This window comes from Rousettus aegyptiacus, unplaced genomic scaffold (assembly GCF_014176215.1).
Source record: "Rousettus aegyptiacus isolate mRouAeg1 unplaced genomic scaffold, mRouAeg1.p scaffold_m13_p_17, whole genome shotgun sequence".
Lineage (NCBI taxonomy): Eukaryota > Metazoa > Chordata > Mammalia > Chiroptera > Pteropodidae > Rousettus > Rousettus aegyptiacus.
Window position 1 is genome coordinate 11881366 of NW_023416292.1, and position 22526 is coordinate 11903891.

Genomic DNA, 22526 nt, shown 5'->3' on the forward strand with positions numbered 1-22526 from the left:
CAGAGGATGAAAAGATGTTCTTTGCATCCAATGTAATTATGATCTGTAGAGCTATTTGGTAAAGTTCCCTCATGGGAGTTAAGTATGCTTAGTGTGTTCCTTTATTATTCATGACTGTCACATGAATCGGAAGAAGTCATTCTTGTCCAAGAAAGAAAGGCACTGGAAATTCAGTTGCACAGTTGCCGGGGTGCTTTTTAAAAGCAGTTATGTGAAAGGAGAATTCAAAGGGAAGCAAATCGCACAGGGCTGGCTACCCGCCGTCCAGCAGAGCTATGGTTGTCCTGTGCCCTGGTCTTTGCTGCTAAGGAAGGGCTCCTGTACTTTGGGACTTACTGGGAAAAGGCGCTCATTTTCTTTGCACGTCCACATGAGCGTCTCTCTTCCAGATGAGATTCAAATAGATTAGCATGAAATCATTGCCCTTTCTTCTATTTCTGTAATCTAGCAACCATTCAGTGGATCTGATAAGAGCAGTTTCACTGCAATTTGACATCGAGAGGATACCTTTAAAGGGTTATAATGAAGACCGAGCTGTTCTCTCAGTTTCCTGGGTAATGAGTTATATTCTGTGACCTATAATGAATTCAAAGAAGCTTCAAGAAGGCAGAATCCACACATTATAATTTTTTGTGTGTGGAGAGAAATATAGTTCATTATAAAAACGCAATCCACCTTATTTTCGTTTTTGTTCTAAAAAGAGGAGAAAGTATGCGAAATATAACATGCTGATCTATTAAGATTCTTGTTCTCAGAGTCTAAAGAACAACAAAATGCCCAGATTTATATGACAATCAGTGACCATTTAGTTGACTTTGAATAATGCCGTGTCCATTTTATTGTAACAAGTCTTTCTCACTGCCAGGCACATCTGCAGCTATGGGCCGGCTTAATGATATGAAGAATAACCTTTACAGTCAGGATCTGAAGTCTTTTCAGGTCTGCAGTTCAAGCCATAAATACCTCTGACGGGAAGAATGCGGCACCTAAGGCAGCTCACCCCTTCCGGGAGAGCAGCGGCAGGAGGGCCAAGGGACAGAAATTAGGCACAGAGGAGGGGTGGAGATTGGGTTGTCTGCCATGCTCTGTTCCCTCCGGTGGTCAGCACCAAAAAGCTTTTTCAATTGACTTTTTGTATACCGAGTAAATTTAACAAAGATCACACACACATGCATACACACACACACTCACAGACACACAGACACTCACAGACGCATGATAAGGAATTATGTGAGTGACTCACATAATTTATCTCAAAACTTGGGGTATAGAAAATGCACAGTGAATGGTGCTTAAAGACTGAAAAGGAGAAAACGGAAACAAAATAAATAATTTTAGGCCCAGGAGACTTAATTCTCAGCCAAGCAGGAATCTGTGGAATTTCTAGACACTTGAATACGTGGGTCAGTAACTCTGACTGTGTTCGCCATCTGTGTGGCTAGCAGCCGCACCGGCCTCTCTGTAACTCCGTGGCAGCGATCAGATGGGCCTCTCACGCATGCCACAGCCCACTGCTCTTAGGTCGCACTCTCTGCATTGTTGCTCATGGTTTTCTACAATATCGATGATCTAACCAGATACTTCTTCAACAAAGGCCATTGTTAAATGAGAGGCCAAGATTAAGTGGTTCAGTCAATGGGTATGAAAAATACTCGGTTTTATTTTATGGCACCGATATGTGACATGAGAATCACCTTCAGCCACGATCATTACTTGAACATCATGAGGCTTCAAAGTGCAATGGAAAGAATGTGGGTTTTCGATTAGGCAGACTGGGGCTCGAATCCCAGTCTTACCGTTAATTAATTTATCTGTGCCTCTCCTCTCCTCTCCCCTCCCCTCCCCTCCCCTCCCCTCTCCTCTCCTCTTTCTCTTCTCTTCTTTTTTCTGCACAGACTCTAAGACAGCCCCTAATGATGCTCCTGGTATTTATGCCCTTATGTAGTCTCCTCCCCTTGTGGGTTGGCTGGACCTAAAGTATTACTTCTACTGAACAGAATACAGACTATGGCACAAGTGATGAGATATCACTTGTAAGAGTAGGTTGCAGATCTAATTCCTACATTCCCTCTCCGTGTGTCTCTCTGTCTATGGCCAATAGCCAGTGAAAATCTGACGCCTGCCCACAGCCACGTGAGGTAGAAGCACGATTTACTAGCAGCTTGGAAGCGCGTTCTCCCCTAGCTGGTTCCTGACTGCGGCATCGGCTGAGGCCTCGAGTACAGCCTTGGGGGAGGCCCTGAAGCAGAGGAGCCGGCTAAGCCATGCCTGTATTTCTGACCCACGGAAACTGTGCGTTGTTTTAAACTGCTAAGCTTTGTTGCACAGCGACAGATAACTAATGCAAATGCGAATAATAACACCTGCATTCCAATGCTATTGTGAGGGTGAGAGAAGATGTATGTGTCGTGTTTGTCACACAGTCTCTCATCATTAAATAGTGGCTCTGACCATTACCAAGTGTCTCCTCTATATGGGGAGCTACTCTCTCCACCACTCACACAAACACATCTGTATTCTATAATGCAACACGAGTCAGAGGCAAAAATAGGTAATCAGTCATGCTGAAATCTATTGAAGATGCAAACTAAGCATCTTTTATAGGGCAGATGAAAATATTCTGCATTCCACAAAATAAACTTGCTCTGCTATCAGTTTTCTTTAATTTACAGATTTGTAAGACAGGTCAAAGACAATCAACAGCAAAGAACTTTATAGACTCACATACAGGATAACTCTGCAGCATACACTAGACAATGCACAGCATTGAATTGAAAGCACACCTAGTAATAATTTTGCCCAGTTCAAAGTCTTTTACAATTTTTTCTGACATAGTCATCAAACCTCTTCCTAATCATTACTCCTTAAGGAATTTCCTGATCCAAGCAGTGAAGTCTCTAGAGGCATAAATTAAATAGAAAATGGTCATTTAAAAAAATAATAATAATTCTCACTTTAATGTATTTGATCAAATCAATGCCATTCAATTTTCCAATTTATGAACTGTAAATTTCCTAATAGTAAAATAAAATCTGTTCACTTTTTTCTTCTTTTTCTCTAGAAGGATTCACAATTCCAGATTATTAGAACAAGTTTTCAAAGCAGTTGCATAAACATATGCATTCAAAACCAAAGAGACTTAAAGACTAAAGAGACTTAAGCCCTTTAGTTTAATCGAACAATTGTTGACTTTAGAGAACCGTTTTAAAGGCATCATCTGGAGAAATTCTTGAGTAGAACAAAATCATCATCTAAGGAGCGGCTACATGATGGCATACTAACGAGATGGCCTGAATTTGAAAGAGGAAAGAGAAAACATGGGGAAAAAAATGGAAAAAGTGATTGCAGGAATAAGAGCAAACGTGCTCCCCAGTGCTCCCAATGCCGACCCATTATCCATACCACAAAAAGGGTGATCATCATCAACAACCAGCAAAACTGTGGCTCTTCTCTGCATAAAGTACCCTCGATAGTTGCCCCTTATCTAAAGGAAAAATACAAATTTCTTAACTTGATGTGCAGGGTCCCTCTCAAATCTCATTTTATGCTGTTCCTTAACAAATATCCTTTATTCAAGCCATGAATGTTTTCCAACTTAAAATCATCTTAATAGCCCTGAAAACTGTACTGCCTGGACCTTCCCTTGGACTGACTAAATCTGCCCAGGCATTGACACTTTTGTAAAAAGCTCTTCGACATGAAGTAAAGATTGAGAACCCATAACAGTTTTGAAATCTCCATTTTGGAGCTCCAAGAAAACATGGCTGTATTGATTTCTCCCTCTCTAAAAGAACTAAGGGTGTACAATTTAACATAGGTTAATTTTTTCCTTTAGCAGTGTTTTTTTCCAAATTATTTTAAAGGCTTTGTTCAGAGGATTAAAAGTCGCATAACATAGATTAGCCTCTCATTCAGGAACACATTCTTTTTCTATCAACTCACATTCTTTCTGTCTCCGTATCCAGATGGGTTCGGGGGGTAGAAATAACAACAGAGCTGTGAGCAACTCTCGTTTACTTTGGTTCCTGTCAGCAAGTACAGAGTTATCAGGTGTCTGTTAAACTTAGGTTTAGGAAAACAATTGTTATTTCCTTGCCATATTAGTCAATTTACATGGGAAACTGATACCAAGACATGGCACTTAAAATAAGTGCTCATGAACCCAACATTCTCTTCCGCACAACCTTTATCTTTTTTTTTTTCTTTTTTGAGTTAGAAACAGAGAAAGAAAGTGGAGCTGTGGGTGGGTCAAGGAGAGAAAGAGAGAAAGAAAGAAGTGGAGAGAGAGGAGAAGACAGAAGGGGGCAGGCTGGAGGATGGTGAGAATGAAGAAGATTAAAAAGCTGCCTTTACCACAGCAAGAGCTGATGTCCCAAAGATCTTCGGAGAGCTATTTAGCTCACCCAAGGGTGGCCTTGTCCAGACCAAGCACTCTTGGATCGTCCGCACGAACTCTGGGTACGTGTAGTGTAAATGTCCCCCGTCGTAGCTGTCTCTTCATATGTTCTTATCAGTAAGCCCCGGTGGCGCCCCGTAGCAGCTGAGCTGCTGAGTGGCTGCCGAAGATGAACGAGGCGATGGCGCGCCCACGTAGCGCGCCTCGCTCTGCTATCGAGACGACTTTACTTTTGAAAACAACTTCATTTCTGTCATAAACGAATCTGAAGTCACATCGAGCGATTACACAACAATCATAAAGTTTTATGAAGAAATAGGTCTTCGCCATTCTCAGCAAAGGTTCTCCAGTTCCATGGCTGTTCGCATCTCGATACCTGTGCCTTGCCCCTTTTTGTTTCCTCAAATACCCGCCTCACATGGGTTCTTCCATAAAATGTTTCCTCAGGCAGATAAATTTCAAAGCTTGTACATTCTCTTGGCATGAAGAAATATAGGATATCTATTATTATAAGTAGGTAAACCAGCTGGCTCTTTTAGTTTGACTCAAGGTCGATCTTTGGCAATTTATTTCTACCCATCGTTTTACCCCTAAACCAATTTAAGAGTCTCCTCTTAGTTCTACTCATTTCTAAAGCAGTAAGTGTCCAGTTATACAGTCTTCTTAGAGTGTCCACTGACTATTAAGTCCAGCAGAACTTGTGATGCCAAGTTCGTGTGGAGGTATTCTTTCAGCTGGATCTTGAGTTCTGGGGGCATGTAGCCCCCAGCTATTTCCCTCTACTATTCTAAGGGGAGATGTTCTAAAATAGCTATTATCCACCTTCCAGCCTCCCCTAGCAAAATTGAGTCAACTGGCTTCTGGCTTTTTCTGGCTCTCACCCTTGACCAAAATGTTCTGCTTTCAGACTCCCATTTTCCCAAGGTTCCATTTATTCTCACTCATGCAACTCCTATCGTCTATCTTGAAGGTCTCTCCTTGGTTTCAAGTCATAGGTCCTTTACAACATTAGCTTTCTCAAAACCCACATTTATGTCAAAATGACTCCTAAGTCCTTTGACAGAATACAATGTATTCTCACACACTGTGAAGTCGGGAGCTTTCATTATGTTCTTAAGACTAGCAGAGTTGTCTTGAGTGATTTGAAGGGCAGGAAAAAAGTAATTGTGCTGATTTTTAGGTTTACTTATAAAAGGGAAGAAATTGATAGACAATCTTAGTGAAATTGGAGAGAAGAAAAATTATAGAAATAAGGGTGAGTCCTTTTTCGAGTAGACTACCTCTAAGTAAGACACAGAAATGCACTAGACTTACTAAAAGCTTTTTTAAAAAAGCTTATACAGTATGCAATATGTAAGAGTCCAACAAAGTAAGAGGGTCGAATCAAATTACTTTTGATTAAAAAATATAGCTTTTTTAAGGAATAGCCAGCCGAGTACTTCAACTTCACCAATGAAAACCCGTGAGAAGAATCGCAAAAGCCAAGCTCAATTCTGCCACCTACTGCCTAGCAGCCCAAACCATGGTTGGCTGAGACCCATCTGTTCCAGCCCCCAGAGTCACTACTAGAACATCAACACCCATTTAGAGAAAGATGGGGTAGAAGCCACTGAGATGATGTCCAAGATATGCAACAAGGCTTACATCAACGGGTAACAGGTAGTGGGTTGCATTTAACCCCGTGAATAATTCCACCAAGCCAGGGTTTCTAATATATCTATATCTAATTTATAACTAAGTATATTCCATGCCCTTTTTAAAGCTTCACCGAAACTGGAGTAAAAACGCAACCTATATACCATCTTTGAATGCCTGGCAACATTGTGGAAAAACAGCTGCACCTTTTTTTTAGTTTCTTCCATATCACGTGGACCTCAAAGTGACAAACTATTCTCTCTTTCATTCTTCAAGGGAAGACAGATCTTTAGATATTGAAGGAGGGGACTAGGAATAAGAATTCCAGGTTTCCTGTGCTCCACTCTGGAACAATGTTGTCTTTAAAAAAAAACAAACAGTAGAGAACATAATTTGAAAGACTTACGGTTTTGCCTCCCTGACAAAATGACTTCTACTTTAAATTCTTCCTTGAGTCATATTTTGACAACAAAAGTTCATAGTACATTAGATTTTTAGTCAACAGTAACAGCTCTTGTTCTTATATGGAATAAAGGGCAAGGCATCACATTTTCCCTCTAGATTCCTAGTTCTGATAGTGAAAAGGAACACTGATAAACTTTAGCTTAGTAATTCTGCAATTCTCATGCTGATCTCTTGTCAGTTGTCTAGACTTTAAAGGAAGAAGCGAGCATTTTGCGCAGATTGAGACGTAGTGGTTAAGAGCCTGGGCTTGAAGTCAGGAAAGGATGGGTCTGGCTTCTGGCTCTATTGCGTCTGAATTCTTAACCTTGTCACCCGCAGCATCCTCCTTTGTTAAAGCCTTTCTAATAAGATTGCTATGAGGATTAAATGAAATAACGTATGTAAAGAAATTAGAATAGTACTGGCACAAAAAAAAAAAATCCTCAATAAATAATTATCATTACTGACATGATTATAACCATAATGGGATAACCAGCTGGACCTCCACTTTTGCGATTATAACCAGAAATCCAACTTTTTGTGATACTTGACAGTTTCTAAAACTTTTTGCTTATATTAGCTCACTTCATTAATTTCAATTAATTTCATAAGCCTCTGAGATAAGTAGGAATAATCATACTCCCCATTTTATAGAAAAAGCAATTGAGATTGAAAAGAGTCAACTGACTTGCCCAGCAGTGTACATCTGGCTCGGCAGCTGCAGTTAAGACCTGGGACTCGCGCCTGGGTCTTCTGATGCCCCTGCAGCTGCTCTGAAGAGGGCCGGTCCGACCACTGAAATGTTTAACCTTGCTTAAGCTGGTACTGGTGAGACACATTCTAAACCTGGTTAGTCATATCCTGCATATCCTGCACATCTTAAGGCAAAGAGTTTCAGTTAATAAGTATTTTCTCAATCTCTAAGAAACAATTGGCTCGTAATAATCCATACCCGATTGTACAAATGAGTATATGCAACCATTCCTGTGTTTAGACTGGTTTATAAGCATTTAACGAATGCTTAAATTCTTCACATATGAAATCCCAAACGGCACCTGGATCTGATTATGCTATTTTCTCTGAAGACGCCTACCAAAAGAAGAAAGTCAAAACCGTGTGACTTGTACACAGATGCCCTTCACGTAGAAGACCTCTCGCTCCAGCCATTCTCCTCTCGCCACTACCCAGAAGTACCACATGCCTTCACACTGCACACCTCTGTCCACACTGCCCTCTGCATGAAGGGCTTCCCTACCCCGACCCCCGGCCTCCACCTTCTCCAACACGTGCTTCAAGATCCTGCTCAGGCCACACCTTCTCTCCAAACTTCGCCTTCACCCGTCTCCTGAAAATATGAAGTGCTTTTTCATCAGTATTTCCATGGCAGTCTGCCACGTTTCCCTTTATTGCACTTATATTTTATCATCAATGTGTGTGTGTGTGAAGACTCCTTGAGAACAGAAATCATACATCATTCACCCTGAGAGTTAGTGGCTGGCTGCACGGCAAGTGTCTGATCTATGAAATGCACTGAGTTTAAAAGCTGCAGGTGGCGGCTGAAGTTACCTAACAGTCTATCTCAGACATCTATTAAAGATGGACCTTTGAAAACTTCCCCGTGTCCACCTCAGAAGGCTCCTCACAACTGGCAAGTGTCAATAAAAGGTAAACGCAATGAAGAAAGTGAGAAATGGTCCCACCGGTGGGCACTGAAATATGAAGAAATTGATCCACTTATAAATTATATTTCAAAAGAAGCAACATCTTTTCATTCAAGTTTTCAGCAAATAATAATGAATATTTAAAGAAATCAGGGCACCTATATATTATTTTGTTTTTTTGACTTTTCTATGACTTTAAGAAAACTGACAGAATTAATCTTTTCTTTATCTCAAATCTCAAACAATTGTTAGTATCTCTGCTAAACAGACTTTAGGACTATAATGTGATCACATTTTGCGGGTAGCATTGTTCATGGCAGAATTTAGAAAGTGTGGAATCCAGTGTAAAGTACAAACCTTTCAAGTAAGATAATAAAGTCTTCAAGGTGCCCTATATTAGGGGAGGCTAGAATTCTTACTTTTACTTTCTCTCAACCATAATGAATGGGTAATGATTTTTACCTTTTTAAATTCTGTTTAAATCTATTAATTTTTGGTAAAGTTTAAATCTAGTATTTAAATCTAGGACTCTCATTCATATTTCAAAGTCATACACTCCTAACTTTAAAACCATCCTTTTCTCCATTGTTTTCTTAACGTTTGTTCTGAATCATCATTAATCTAGCACCTCGGAAATTCGTTTGGCTTTTATCTCCACGTTCTCATGAAGATTTAATTTTAAAGTTTGTAAGCATATTCTTTCTCCAAAGTAACAGCACGCTCGTACGTGTTTATTGAGCCAGTTACATTTCTGGAAGAAATATGTAATTTCATGGCAGCTTCCTCAGTAAATTTCCGGTAATCGCCATGAAATGAAAGATGGTGGAAGAGATGGGGGAAGGTGAGCAAAGAGCTGGAGAGAAGAATCACAGGGTGTCACGTATTTGAGAGGCACGATCCTCAAGATTCGGAACCTTCGCAACTCTGCTTGTGCTTGTGCTCCCTGGTGAAAACTATCTGCTGAACAGCAGCGAGCCCACGATGCTCATGAATAACTTGCATTCCTAGGCTGGAGAGCAGCCAATTACCCTGGGACCAAATTCCTGTTTACTTTGTAGTGAACGTGGGAGACAAGCTGCCTGCCAGTAGCTGTTAAGGCAGTAAAAACACAGCCAGAGGCCGTCACAGGGAGGGAATCACAGAGCGAGTTAATTTGTGAACTTCAAGGACAGAGATTAAACACTGTGCAGTGAACCTCAAAAGGTGGCCTTGTCTGAAAGGAGAAGAATCTGGGCTGAGAAGCCCCCTTAAGAGTTTAGTAAAATGTCTGCATAATAAATGGCATGCCATGTTCCCCTACTTGCTTTTTCTTATAATCAATAGCCTTCAAAGTTTTCTTCAAGGTCATTGATCGACTATTTGTTAGAAACACAAGTTTGTATCATGTTAATTCTCATGTTCATCCTGATTATGTGGTACAGAGAGAAGCCAAAAAGACAGTATTTGGTGTTAAATTCTGAGACAATTTAGAAACCAGGATAGCTCATTATATTTTAGTGTGGGCCCATTTTATATTTTGAGTTATAATCCCAAAGTTATTAATTTTGTTGCTTAAATTCCTTTTTGTGGTCAAATTTACTTCCTTAACACAACACCCCAAGGAGCTCATAATTCCTCAGGCTGCCGGCCTTTAGGGCCTCTTCTCTTAATCCAGAAGACTGACTTGAAGAAGTTTTCTAACAGAAGGGCTTGCGTCAGGCAAGGTCACCTTTCTTTCGCAGAATTCTTCGGGAATTAGGGCCTCACTAGTGCTGACCAGGAAATTCCAGACTGACCCGCGAGACTGCCTTCCTGAGGGAGGCTGAAACTGCAGTTCAGTTAGGTATTAAGTCCTGTTCGCTGATGCGTGGGCTCAGCAGAAGCAACTCCGTCTTGGACCGGATGCTTCTTTTTAACAGAACTTAGTGAGAGAACCAAGCACAGTAAGTCCTCACTTAACGCTGTCAGTATGTTCTTGAAAACTATGACTTTAAGCAAAATGACATATAATGAAACCAATTTTACCATAGGCTACTGGATATAAATAAGAGTTAAGTTCCTATGGCATCTTTCTGGTTATAAAAACATTGACAAATTCTAAATAAGGACTCAAGACACTTCTAATATTAAACATTGAGGTAAACGTTTAAGAAAAATGAACCAAAATAAGAAGATCATGATTTTCCAATCTTTATATTCCAGTTCAGGGTTTGGGGTGGCAGGAGCCTATGCGGGCAGCTCTGGGCACAAGGCTGGAACTGACCCTGGACAGGGCACCCTCCCGTCACAGGGCACGTACACACACACCCACTCACCCAGACAGAGACGATGCAGACATGCCAATTCGCCTGGCGTGCTCAGCCTTTACAATGTGGGAGGAAGCCGGGGCACCAGAGAAAACCCACGCAGACAGACGTGGGGGAGGATGTGAAAAAGCCACACGGACAGTGACCCTGGCTGAGGATCTACGTTTTTTTTTCGTCATTAACGTTACAATGAATGAAACAATGTTATTAGAGCCCCTGCTGTAGTGCTAAGTGAGGAAACGAAAGACAATCAGAAGGCTGCATCTGTAAGAAAGTTAAATCTGTAGCAGGAATAAAAGACTACCCAATGAAGCTATGAAAAATCTCAGTACAGTGGTAAAGCCCAAAAAGATGTCCTGGCCAAGTTAAAAATGAGCAGATTCTTTCCAGACTAGTAATAGACTAGAACCGAGATTTGATTTGATTGACAACAGCTAAGACCATCGACAAAGGTACAGAACTATATCTAGGTTTTTATTAACATGCTTCAGTCTTGTTTTCAATTTGGTACCTACTTAAAAAATAATCATCATGCTTCATAATTCTGGTCAATGCTTATATTTTACCATGCTAATGAGTTACATTTTATACATTAATATTAATGTATGCAACTCTACAATATAAACACTACCCAGTACTTTGTGGCAATATATCCTAACGGAAAGCAAAACATCAAGATTAAATAAGATAACTTTTGGAGATAGGTCTTTCGAATCCACAACCGATCCCATAAAGAGACAGCAAGTATCATGCAGATTAAAAGTGGAAAGAATTCTAAACACCATCCAAGATTTATGTTTTGTTTGCACTGTGGGTTTTTTTTTTTCCTGTTTCTCACATAAATATTGTTACCAGCAGAGAAACAAACACATAAATAATGCATGGTTTATTTTTTAAATTGATATCTGGGTGATTCTTTTTTTTTAGGAATTCTTAATAAGCCCATATTTTTGAAAAATATATTTATTATTATTGTATTTTATATTCCTGATAAAAACTGTTTTGTTTTTCAGTTGAACACACAATTCGTATCAGACCTTTGTGACTGCCAGTAATTCTGGTTTGTGTTGATCTAAGCCACGGAATCAAAGCACGGGGCATTACTGAGGGATTAATGGCCAACTAGGATGGGCCACGGAATAACAATCCACAGGAATTCTTTCACAGAGGTTATTATGGCTTTCCAGTGCTGAAAATCAAAACAGGGAAAGTGGGTGAAATAAAACAATAAGATTTCAATTATTATAGACAATAACAAGGAATTATTTCAAGAAAATGCATATTCGAGACAATTTGAAGAACATTTTAATTCTCCTTTTATGTGAAAATTTTGTAGCAATAGTTCCTTCTACACCAAAGTACTTATTTCACACATTCTCTGGAGAAATATCAGAGTCGAAATAAAGGCACTAATTCACTGACCAAGAGGAACTGGTCAAAAGTCTCTCCTCTCCACTAAATAGATCTTCCATGCAAACACACCTTTTAATATTGTACACGTGAAAAATAATTAATTATACCTAAACCTGTGTCTTTTAAGGTTCTTAAAACAGTATTGGGGGATCCAATCATTATTTTTAATATTCTAAAATATCTAATGAACATTACGTTTTTGTCTTTGTTGGAAGTGCTTGAGATGACTCAAACATCCATTTGCTCGCGACTGAAATTCAGCCAACTTAGCATCAAAATAGTGGTTAACGTAAGAATATTTTTACTAATGCATATCGAGACTGTTATTTGTAACCTACTGGTTGTGGTTCAGGTGATGAAACCTTCCACGTTATGGGCCTCGGGGCACGGGGAGTGACGAAAGGATCTCTGAGCGGTGCCTGCTGGGCTTCACCGGCCAGTTAAAACCCAGCCTGGAAGCTGGGAGAAAAGGCGCCGCGGTTTGCCACACCCCAGGAAGCCCGCAGTCACGCACCGAGGCAAAGGTAGGGAAGCAGGGAAAGGTAGGGAAGCAGGGACCCCCCGGGACTGCTCGGTCCGGAGATGCGGCCGAGGCCTCCTAGGGTCTGAGCCGCCCGCGTAACCCCCAACATCTCCTTCTAGTGCGTGCGCTAGTTTCCGACAGCTTGAAAGGCCAGAATAAGACCTTACGAAGTTTTATCCTTTTTCAATAATGTTAAATATATACGTAAATATTACATATTTAAGTATGGATGTGTGTATACATGTGTGTATATGTGTGTATCATACATGTAAACACGTATATGTACATATACACATGTATTTGCGATTCGGAGACTGGAGTGGCGTAAACCTATCCAGAAGTTTTCTCTGCGGTTCTGCATTAGCAGAGGAATTCATCTTCGTTACTCCCTCAGAGTTAATGGAATATTTTTCTGCAGTCTTTCAAAGTGACTTACTGTATATTGAAGGTCAGACATTAGAGAATTATCTGGTATCCAAAGCAGTACTATGTCACCCCTTGGTATCCAATTCCCAATGCTCACCCCTCCTTCTTTATCTTTCTATCCCATGTATTTTTTTCCATAAACCCGTCATAAGAATAAAAACTTCCACCCAGACTTGTACACTGTGCTAGGTGACACTGTGGCCGGAACTCCGCAAATCACACTTCTGCTCTGCCTGCCGACTCCCCGTCAGTTTCCACCAATAACAGTCGCCAGAGGGGGACCCGAAGGCAGGCTCTTTCCTGTTCTGTTACCAGCCTCTAGGCCAAAAGGGCCCTCCACCCTGGGATGGGCACTTGGCCTCAGTCTCCTGCTTTACTTCAGTACTCAGAACTAACCTGGACAGTTCACCCTTAGAGGTGCAGGAACATGCACGACCTGGGAAGTTTTAGCGGTTCTGAGCTCCCGAGGTACCAGCACCCAGAGAGCCCCCCTGATACCTCACCACTCACGTGGTTCTGAGTTCCAGCTCTTCTGGGCCACGGACATAGGACTTCGTGAGAGACAGGATGTGGGAGAGGGACGCAATAAAGACAAAGCTCCAGATTTGGGTCTGGAGGGGTGGTGGCTTCTTACAGTCACTCCCTCATTGTTACTTCGGGGTCCTTTCTTCGGTTTTTCATCTCTCCCATGCCTGTGTGACCAGTACCTCATATGAAATTCTCCCTGTTGAAATGACCAGCTTGGTTTCTATTTTCCTGACTGGACCCTGACTGATACGCCACTTACCCAGAAAACCACTTTTTCTTGGTGCTTAATACAATCAGATGAGTCAGCTTTACCCACACAGAGTAAATCATTAACAAGTATTAACTGAGCTTAACATATAGGCACATGATATTAAATGGGCAAAACAGAAAACCCAGGTGTGGATCTCTTAGAACTCCCCTCATTCGACAACCTTTCGGGCCCTGATTCTCCATGATTCCTCCAACTCGGAGACCCCACGCACGCGCCTCTACCTGGAATGTTCTTCCTGACATCCACCTGGTTCACACCTACTCCTCTTCCAGTTCTAAATTCAGTTATCACTTCCTCAGGGGAACCTTCTAAACCCTCAGGGGGTGTCAGACCTGCTCACAGCACCCTGCACTTCTTTAAAAAATAGTATTTAAAAAAAATAATTGAGTAATTAGTTATTAAGGGCTAGAATGTAAGTTCTGTTAGGGCAGAAAATGTTTCTGTAAACTATTGCCTGTTTTGTAACTGTTTCTCTAGTTCTTTTAAGTATAGCAGAATTAAATAACAATAAGCGTACAAAAGACAACAAATATTAAAAGCTAGCTTTGTGCTAGGCGCTGTACCAAACATGTTAAATGTGTTATTTTGTTTAACCCTCCCAACAACCTTAAGGTATAGATACTACTATCACCTTGAACAGAAAAGGAGCCTAAGGCATAGAGATGGTAAGCGTCTTGGAAAAGATCGTACGGCTAGCCAGTGATGAAGCCAGGATTGCAGGTGCTCCTACTCCAGAGCCTGTACCTGGGATAAAACCGTGAGGGAAGGGACAGAGCCGATAGACTAATTGGGAAGACGAAGCTTACACTCCACAGAGAGGCAGCACGGGTTGTTTGAAAGAACCAGTGCAGACACTGTGTTACCGGACAGAGAAAGGGCAGGTCCGTCCCTAAGACGGGCTTCACAGAGTGCCTGGGATTTCAGCGGGACCTTGAAGGCAGGGCCACGCCAGATAAGGAGGGAGGAGGAGGGCTTCTAAGGCCGAGTAAATAGCCCAAGGAAACGTCCTTTAACTCCTTCACCTTCAGATGACTTTTAAAAGCAAACTATTGGAAAAATTATAAGATGTAATTTTTCTTTACATTGATACTTTTAAGACTTTTCCCTCAGCAACCAAAAATAAGTGCAGTTGCTGATTTCTTACAAAGCACTTCTAATCCAAAAGGACAATCACAGAGAATGCTGGAACACAGGAACGCAAGCCAAGGTGCGGTGGGGCGACGGCAGACAGCTTCGGAGGGCACGGGGACAGGGGGCAAACAGAGCGGGACAAAGCCAGAAAGAAACTGGCAGAGGAGCATCCGTCCTACAGAGCCAGGCGGGAAACCTGTGTTCCAGACCTGACCCTGAGCTGGAATTCAGCATTCTCCGGAGAAAGCCCAGGATAGAGGGAGGGGTGGAGGAGTCAACTGACAAAATGTTCGAGGCCAGAACCGAAAGAAGTCGCTCACAGAAACGGGTCGGTAAATGGAACCGGCGCTGATACCGAAGTCTAGATGGAGGCGGGCACCGCCGAAGGAAGGGCTGACAGAAGATGAGCAAGTAGAAGGAAGGAGCGGAGGACATCTGGATCCAGGCCGACTTCTTTTTACTGCACTGATGAATAGCAGAAGGTTCAAAGATAACATGGCCCTTTAGGGGCTCACACCCAAGTAAGCCCGGTCGGACCGTTCTCCCTGCAAGCCACCTTGTTTTGATAGTTATTCCTTTGCAAATGATAAAACATTCCTACTTTTGGAAAGAAAATATTATTACCTATTTTTGCATGGTTTTATTTTCTTTATTCTTTTTAGTTTTACTGTTTCGTATTGGTAAATTTTGATAAGCAATTGTTTTGATATTCTGTTAAAATATAGAATAAGTGAATTAAATGAGATGAATATACTGATACGTGTACACAGGTTTACAAAAAATGGAATTACACACTATATGTTGTTTTTAAAATCCCCTTTTCATTGAGCAGTATGTTTGGAGCTCTCTAACAATAAACATAGTTTTTCATCATATACTATTAATTTTCAAAATGGGAAAATTGAAGTTCAGAGAAATAAAACTACTCAAAGCTCAAAAGGAAATGATTCAGGAAAAATATTTATTAAGCATAATTTTTTATGTAACACGACAGTCTAAAACCAAGGTGGACCTGATCAGCAGGTACCTACTATATGAACAGAAAACCCACAGAAATTACAAAGCCTAAAAGTCTCTTCCTAAAAAATATTCTTAAAGTAATTTAGCCTACAGAGCAGTTCTACAGAAATCATTTTATTTTTTCAAAACAATCCAATGAATTGCCTAAATTAGTTATGTGATTAATGATTAATGTTGATAAATGTCTCCCAGTTTCTAGTGTATAATTTCCACCTACTTAAAAAATTCTGCCCCATTTCTCTGCTCTCCAATCACAGCGAACCTCATTAACTAATGATTCAAGACCTGCTGTCTCCGTTTCCTCATTCAAATATTTATTCTTCAACCTAATCCAATATGTACTCCAACATTATTTCTCTATTGATCTCCACTTTACTAAATCCCATAGACACTGTTCTATTGTCATCTTTCTAAGCCTTCAAGGAGCATTTCTGAAAACTTTCTCTTCTCTTGGCTTCCATGACACTGGATCTTCTTGGATTCCTTCAGAATCACTGGCTGCTTTTTCTTAAGTTTCTTTTGCCAAATTCAACCCAACTTCTTAGGACTTAGGTGCCTCAGGAATTTTTCCTGGGTCATCGGCTCTCTATAATTTTTCGCCTTAGTTACTTCACCCAGTCCAATGGCTTTAGAGGACACCCATGTGCCAATGACTACCGAAGTAGTGTCCCCAGCCCTAATCAATCCACCGTCCCAGCTCTGGATTCATAGTCCCAACTGCCTACTGGACAGCTCCATTTGAATGTCCAATGGAACTGCAAACTCAACAAATCTAAAATACAACCCCCACCACCAACAACAACAAAATCTAGGTATTCCTCCAGTTTTCATTACATCAGTACATTTTAGTAACATTTATTCCATTGCTTAAGCCAAAAATCCAGAATTCTCTTATCTTTTTCCCTTTCCATCACTTTCTCATACCTAATTTCCAATTCTCAGAGAGATTCTAACTCCTTAACAGTTTTCAGATCTGTTCACTTGTTTTCATATGCACTGCTAGAAAACTGGAGCTTTTCCTCTTACAAGCTGTATAATCTCGGGCCAATACTTGACTTCGCTGTGCCTTAGTTTCCTCATCTGCAAAATGGCCTGTTTAATAGGATTTACAGGTTGTGAAAATTAATGAATTAACATAGGTAAACTACTTACAAAAGAAACTGGAATTTTTAGGTTATGATCAGGTAGTTCTTGTTTTACTTTAAGTTGAAAAAAACCAGCACTCTCCTGGAAGAGTGTATCAGAATCTAGACTCTACATAAAATATCATCCATGTGTCCAGGATACAATCTGAAATTACTTTATACACAAAGAAACAGAAAAATTAACCAAATTCCAAAGAAAAGGCAATCAATGGAGACTTACCCTAAAATCATCCAGGTGTTTAAATTAACAAATGAATTTTAAAGCAACTATTTTAACTATGTGTGATATTTCAAAGAAAAATATTTGCATAACGAATGAAAAAGCAGAAAAATTTGGCAGAGAAACACAAACTATAACTATAATAAAGGACCGAAATAAATTCTAGAACAAAAAATACAAAATTGAAATTTAAAAGAATCACTGGATAAGAGTAACCGTAGATTGGAGATGACAGAAGAAAGCGAACTTGAAGACAGAGCAATAGATTATCCAACCGGAAAAACAGAGAGAAAAAAGATTTTGAAACGTTTACAGAGACTTAGGAACCTGTGGGATGATACAAGTGTCACTGGGGTCCCAAAGGAGAGAAGAAGGAGAGACTGGGGTGTACGCAAGTGTATGTGTGTGTCAAACTCATCAAAAAGTACCTTTATCCACGCATTCCAAATATGTGTGTCATACAACACGAGAAAAAAAGGAGATAAAAAAATACAGATTTCTAGTGAATTATATTCATGCTGAATAGTTCAGGGGTAAAGTGTATTGATATCTTACTTTGAAATGGGTCAAAAAAGTAAGATGGCCTGATAGAAGAATGATTAGAGGGATAAACTAGATGATAAAGCAGGAACAGTAAAAGTTTATTCTAGAACCTTTGTGGTAGGTATCTGGTGTAAGCAAGCCTATAATAATTTTTTAAAGTTTTTTATATTTTTATAATAAAATAATGGAAAATTTAAAATTGACTAATACATGTTCAGCCTCAGTGGTTGTGTGTGTGTGTGTGTGTGTGTGTGTGTGTGTCCAAAACTTATCCAAAATAAATAAGGCATGGAAAAAGTTGCTTATAAAAGTGTAAGTGCTACAGATGTATCATTATTTGAGCCACCTTGATCTTCCCTGGACAGCCGTAATAGTCTCCTAGCTGATCTCTCTCCACTTTCTCTCTTCGCTTCATCTGCCATTCAGCAGCCGCAACGACACTGTAAATACGTAAATCTGGACAAAATCTGGACAATGTAAATATGTAGATGCCCTTGCTTAAAATGCACTTAACGGCTTCTCTTGCTCTTAGAATAAAATGTGTTCTCCTGATGTCTACACGGCCTGCCTCCACAGAGGGCCTGTCACTTGACCTACACAGAGGGCACGTCACTCACCACAATTTGCAATTACCTAGTTTATTTATTTATTTGCTTATTGTCTGTCTTCCCAACTAGAGCTCAATAAAGGTAGAGATTTTTCATTCTTGTTAACTTGCTGTCTTCCTGAGGCCTGAAGTGGGCTCTGATTAGACATTAAGTGTTTTGCTTAAGATCTCAAAGTTATTAAACTGCAGAGCCGGGACTCAAACCCAGTTGTTCTGTGAGTTCTTTCATGATACCAAATGCGTAGGGAGAAAGTAGACTGCGTGATTTCTACCCTCCTGGAGTCTCTCACCTAGTAAAGAAGTAATCAAATGCAGAATCAGGGTGACAACTGGTTGCACTTCATTCTCCTTACATCTTTGCCCTCAGAAATACATGCTGGTCACCCCAATAAGAATTTTTCATGTCCTTCTACCATCCACATGGAGTCTGCCACTAAATCCTGTATTATTTTGCTTCCTATAGATCTCCATTCTCCACTACTGCTACACCAGCTCAGGCCACCTCTGTTCTGTCAAGGCTATGACAAGCAAGGGGTCCCCCTTTTCTCCGTGAGAGCTTCTCTGACATCCTCCTTAATCTCACCACCAGGTTATGTGTTTTACTGTGTGTTCCCATGGCCCTTCACTCATCTATTGCAAGCTCCCTGAAATCAGGCACCACCCTATCTGTCCTGTTCTCACTGTTATATGCCCAGTGACTTATATATACTAAATGCTTAGCAAATATTTATTGGATGAACACACAAACACATGGCTAGACCGTAGATAGCATTTGGAATAGCTTCCCCAATAAAATCATATAAACTCTCAAATAAAATAAGCTGAATTACTCTATTTGTAGACAGGAAACTACAGTGAAAAGGCAGAGGCCTGTCGGTAGCAGGCGTGGAGGATGGTGTGGGGTACTCCTTTACTGGCTGCAGTATTCTATTCATAGAACGGCAGCCAGCTTCTTTTAGCTAAGAGTGTTTATTCGATTATTGTAGAGAACTGATCCCTACAGAGAGCAGACGCACACATTCTAGTAAGGTTTCCAGAGACACTAATAAAACAGTAGGATAAAGGTCTAAGGACCAGGAACATTAAAATTATTTCGAATGCTCCCAAAGAGTTGCTATAGCAATTCAGTACTAGGTATATTAACATGTCATTATTTTTAAAAGATTCACTTTATTTAGAGTGTCTCGAGTTACACAGCTTTCGCTGTGCTTTCCATAATCCCCAGTCAGAAATCTGACCCAGTTTGCCTCTTGACTGGCAGGTGGTTCCCAGGACTGATGGCAGCTTTGAGGAGACAGGCAGAGAGCACTGTTGTGAGCGGCGTCGTGAGCATGATTTAAAAAGAAAGTAAAGCACCGTACAAACTCCCGTTCTTAGAATAGTACTTCTGAGTCTTTCCTCTCTGCCACCAAAGAGAAACTGTAATTGTAACGCAGCTCAATTCAAGTGCCTGGATCTTAGGAACACATGTTAGTTCATTACCACTGCATCCCAGATGACAAAGATTTCCAGAAGCACAGACTAAAGCAATTCCCAGACTCTCATTAAATGTACAGTCAGCTCTTGGATGATCTCTTCAAGGACTGGGTTAATGAAAACAGGGTCCCTAATTGAAAACACTGATTTAATATTTACTTTCCAGGGAGTTGTAAAGGTACCACAAACAAACTGAAATCCTAATGTCTGCATAATGATCAGGCTTCTGAAATTTCCAAGCTTGTTCATTTTTAAAATTTCACAGGCGTAGTACCAAATTCTGCACAACGGCTAGAGAGTATTTAATAGGTAGCGAGTCTCGGTCCAGGTGAATGAGAAATGCAGGGCTTAGAAAGTAACTTTTGGTGTTTAGAGAGCACAAGAAAAGACCAAGAAGGAAAATATCATTACTGTTTCAACCCCTTCCCGCCACATTCACTTTAGCTGTAACTGAACATGCTCAGTGAGTGCTGCAGACAGAGAATTTTTGCCAGACAGAGGATTTTTCTGACTGTATCACATGATGTATGTGGCTCAGGGTACGACTTGCTGTCAGCGAGAAGCAAGAGGCACAGGGCAATGCCAGGCTGAGGAGGACACAGAACGTGGCTCCTGGAGCGCACGTGACGCTTGCCTGGTGCGCATGTAAGAGGGAAGGGCTGGGGTGGGGACAGCCCTGTCCAAACTGGGCCCCGTTTATGTGACACCGGAGGTAGGGAATGCCTGGTCCCCGGCCGAAGCCGATGCCGGGCGTGCTTGATCTGGCACGAGACTTCAGCCAGCTTCACCCAAAGTCTCTCCCCTGCTAGGCTTCTGGGGCAGTGCTATTTAGAGAGGAGACTCTACACCGGCAACAAGTATACAGATAACCGAGCAAAACTTATTGATCGAGATTTCCAATGATTAATAGCAACTCCAGATGAAAAGGATGGCAAAAAACCAGGGCACTCATGAACCCCTCTTCCCGCTCCTTCCCGCGTCTTCCGTTCCTCTGGCTTTAAGACCTAGACTCTCGAATCCTCTCTTTTCTGGGGCATTCCCCATCACTTCTCTATCTATAGCCTCTATTCTTGACTATTCCCTCCGTTACTGCATATGGAAATTTAGGCAAATTTTTCAACATCTTGGAACCTCAGTTTCCTCATCTATAAAGCAGAGAAAACAATACCCAGTCTCAAGGAATTTATGCTGCAGAACGCTTATCACAGTGCTTAGCTAAATGGCCCAGATCTCGAATTCGTCTCTGAAGACTGTTCCGAGTCCTGACTTACACTTGGAGACCCCAGCTGAATGCATAACGCACACTCTCTCCGAGCACCAGCCACACGACTGGAGGGGAGCAGTCCAAGAACGACAGAGAATGCGCATTCTAATTGTGGTGCTGCAGATGATGAGGTTGATTCGGCCCTTGGGACTTGAGATTACGATAATAAGCCTATCCCGAGTTTCACGCAAAAACCTTATTCGTGAACCTGCCATTCTGCCAAGCTGCCTAGTTCCAAGGGGAGGAGTGAGCTACAGCCAACTTTTGATTAATGAAGGACAGCTGATCTGATTTGGAGCTCCTGGGGCGGGGGGCGGTCCTGCAAGGCCCCACTTCTGTCACATGAACCATTGTAATGTCAGCTTTCCGGCTGCGAGGCTGAGCCTGGGAAGAAGCCATAAATTCCTTTCAATCATGCACATGCTGTAAGCCATGTGGATTACACCGAGGAGATGGGACGTCAATCTGTCTCTTTTTTAGGAGCAGGGAGAGGCCAGATGTAACCCAAAGCGCCCCAAAAAGCTATCTCACCTGTCATCTTTTGCTTGTCTCCTCATTGCTAATTAACCTGTCTTCTTATCCTCCAGATTATAGCTAGGGAACTAGCAGTGCTTGCGCAGAACCTCGAGCGTGGATGTGATGGGCTGTAACCGCAATTCAGGACTCAGCTTGTACTTAGTCCCTAATTTACTCATTCAATCAGCATTTTGTAAGCACCTAATGTCTCCCCAAGTATCCAGAAAGCACTAAATTCAAGCCTGTTCAAGAAAACTTCTTTTGTTGGAGTAATTCCCAACCCAACCATGGCTGTGTCTAAACGTCCTGTGGAATTTTGGAGGGAAAATGCATATGTCTGGGCCCAACTCTCCCAAGATCCTGATTATGTCTAGCGGTGTTCTCAGCATCGGTACTCAGAAGTGCAGCGGAGTTCCCTCTGCTTCATTACCAGACGCCTACCATGAATGTCTTCCTCGAGCCATACCCTCCCTGGTCACAACCATGGTCTACTTGTCTTAATTTAGTTAAGCAGATAAACTACATCGGGACCTCTCTTCTCCCACAGGAAAAATCCATTCATTGCACAAACACATATAAGCCCTGAGCCAGGTGCTCAGTATATGTGACATAACAATGGCAGTCCTGCCCCCGCCTCGACTGTTTCGACAATGATCTTCTAGAGACGACGGTCTCTGCCTGAAATGCACGAGAAGCTTTCAGACTCAGGTAAGGTGGTATTTTCAGGAACACTTCCTACTCAGCTGCCACTAAATCTGACTGAAGGTGGAGCTGGCCTACGCCAGGTCCTCGGGGTCTGAGGGGATGTTAGCAGCCTGGGATGTGGCCTTCTGTTCAAGCACAGAAACCTGAATCCTAGGACAAAACATGACCTTAGGAGACTCCTGGAGGATCTCAAAAACTGATCAGCAGCTCCCACATAATCAGGAGTTGGCAGAGAGCCCTGGGCAAGTTTAGAAAGATGACTATTTGTGCCTCACTTGAATGTTCTGCCTAATTTTCATTATACAGTGACACACTTT

The 22526-nt window shown here is 41.4% G+C and overlaps 1 protein-coding gene across 2 annotated transcripts in view; it reads right to left on the minus strand.

Moving 5' to 3' along the window:
- HMCN1 (hemicentin 1) overlaps positions 1–22526 on the minus strand; it is a 482162-nt gene that overhangs the window by 405090 nt on the left and 54546 nt on the right. Inside the window, exon 1 of one of the 2 annotated variants that reach the window (XM_036234518.1) lies at positions 7164–7274. The exons of the other annotated variant lie outside the window; for it this stretch is intronic. The gene's annotated coding sequence lies outside the window, so the exon portion shown is untranslated. Of the gene's footprint in view, positions 1–7163; positions 7275–22526 lie in introns of those variants that run through there. 2 annotated transcript variants of the gene reach the window in all.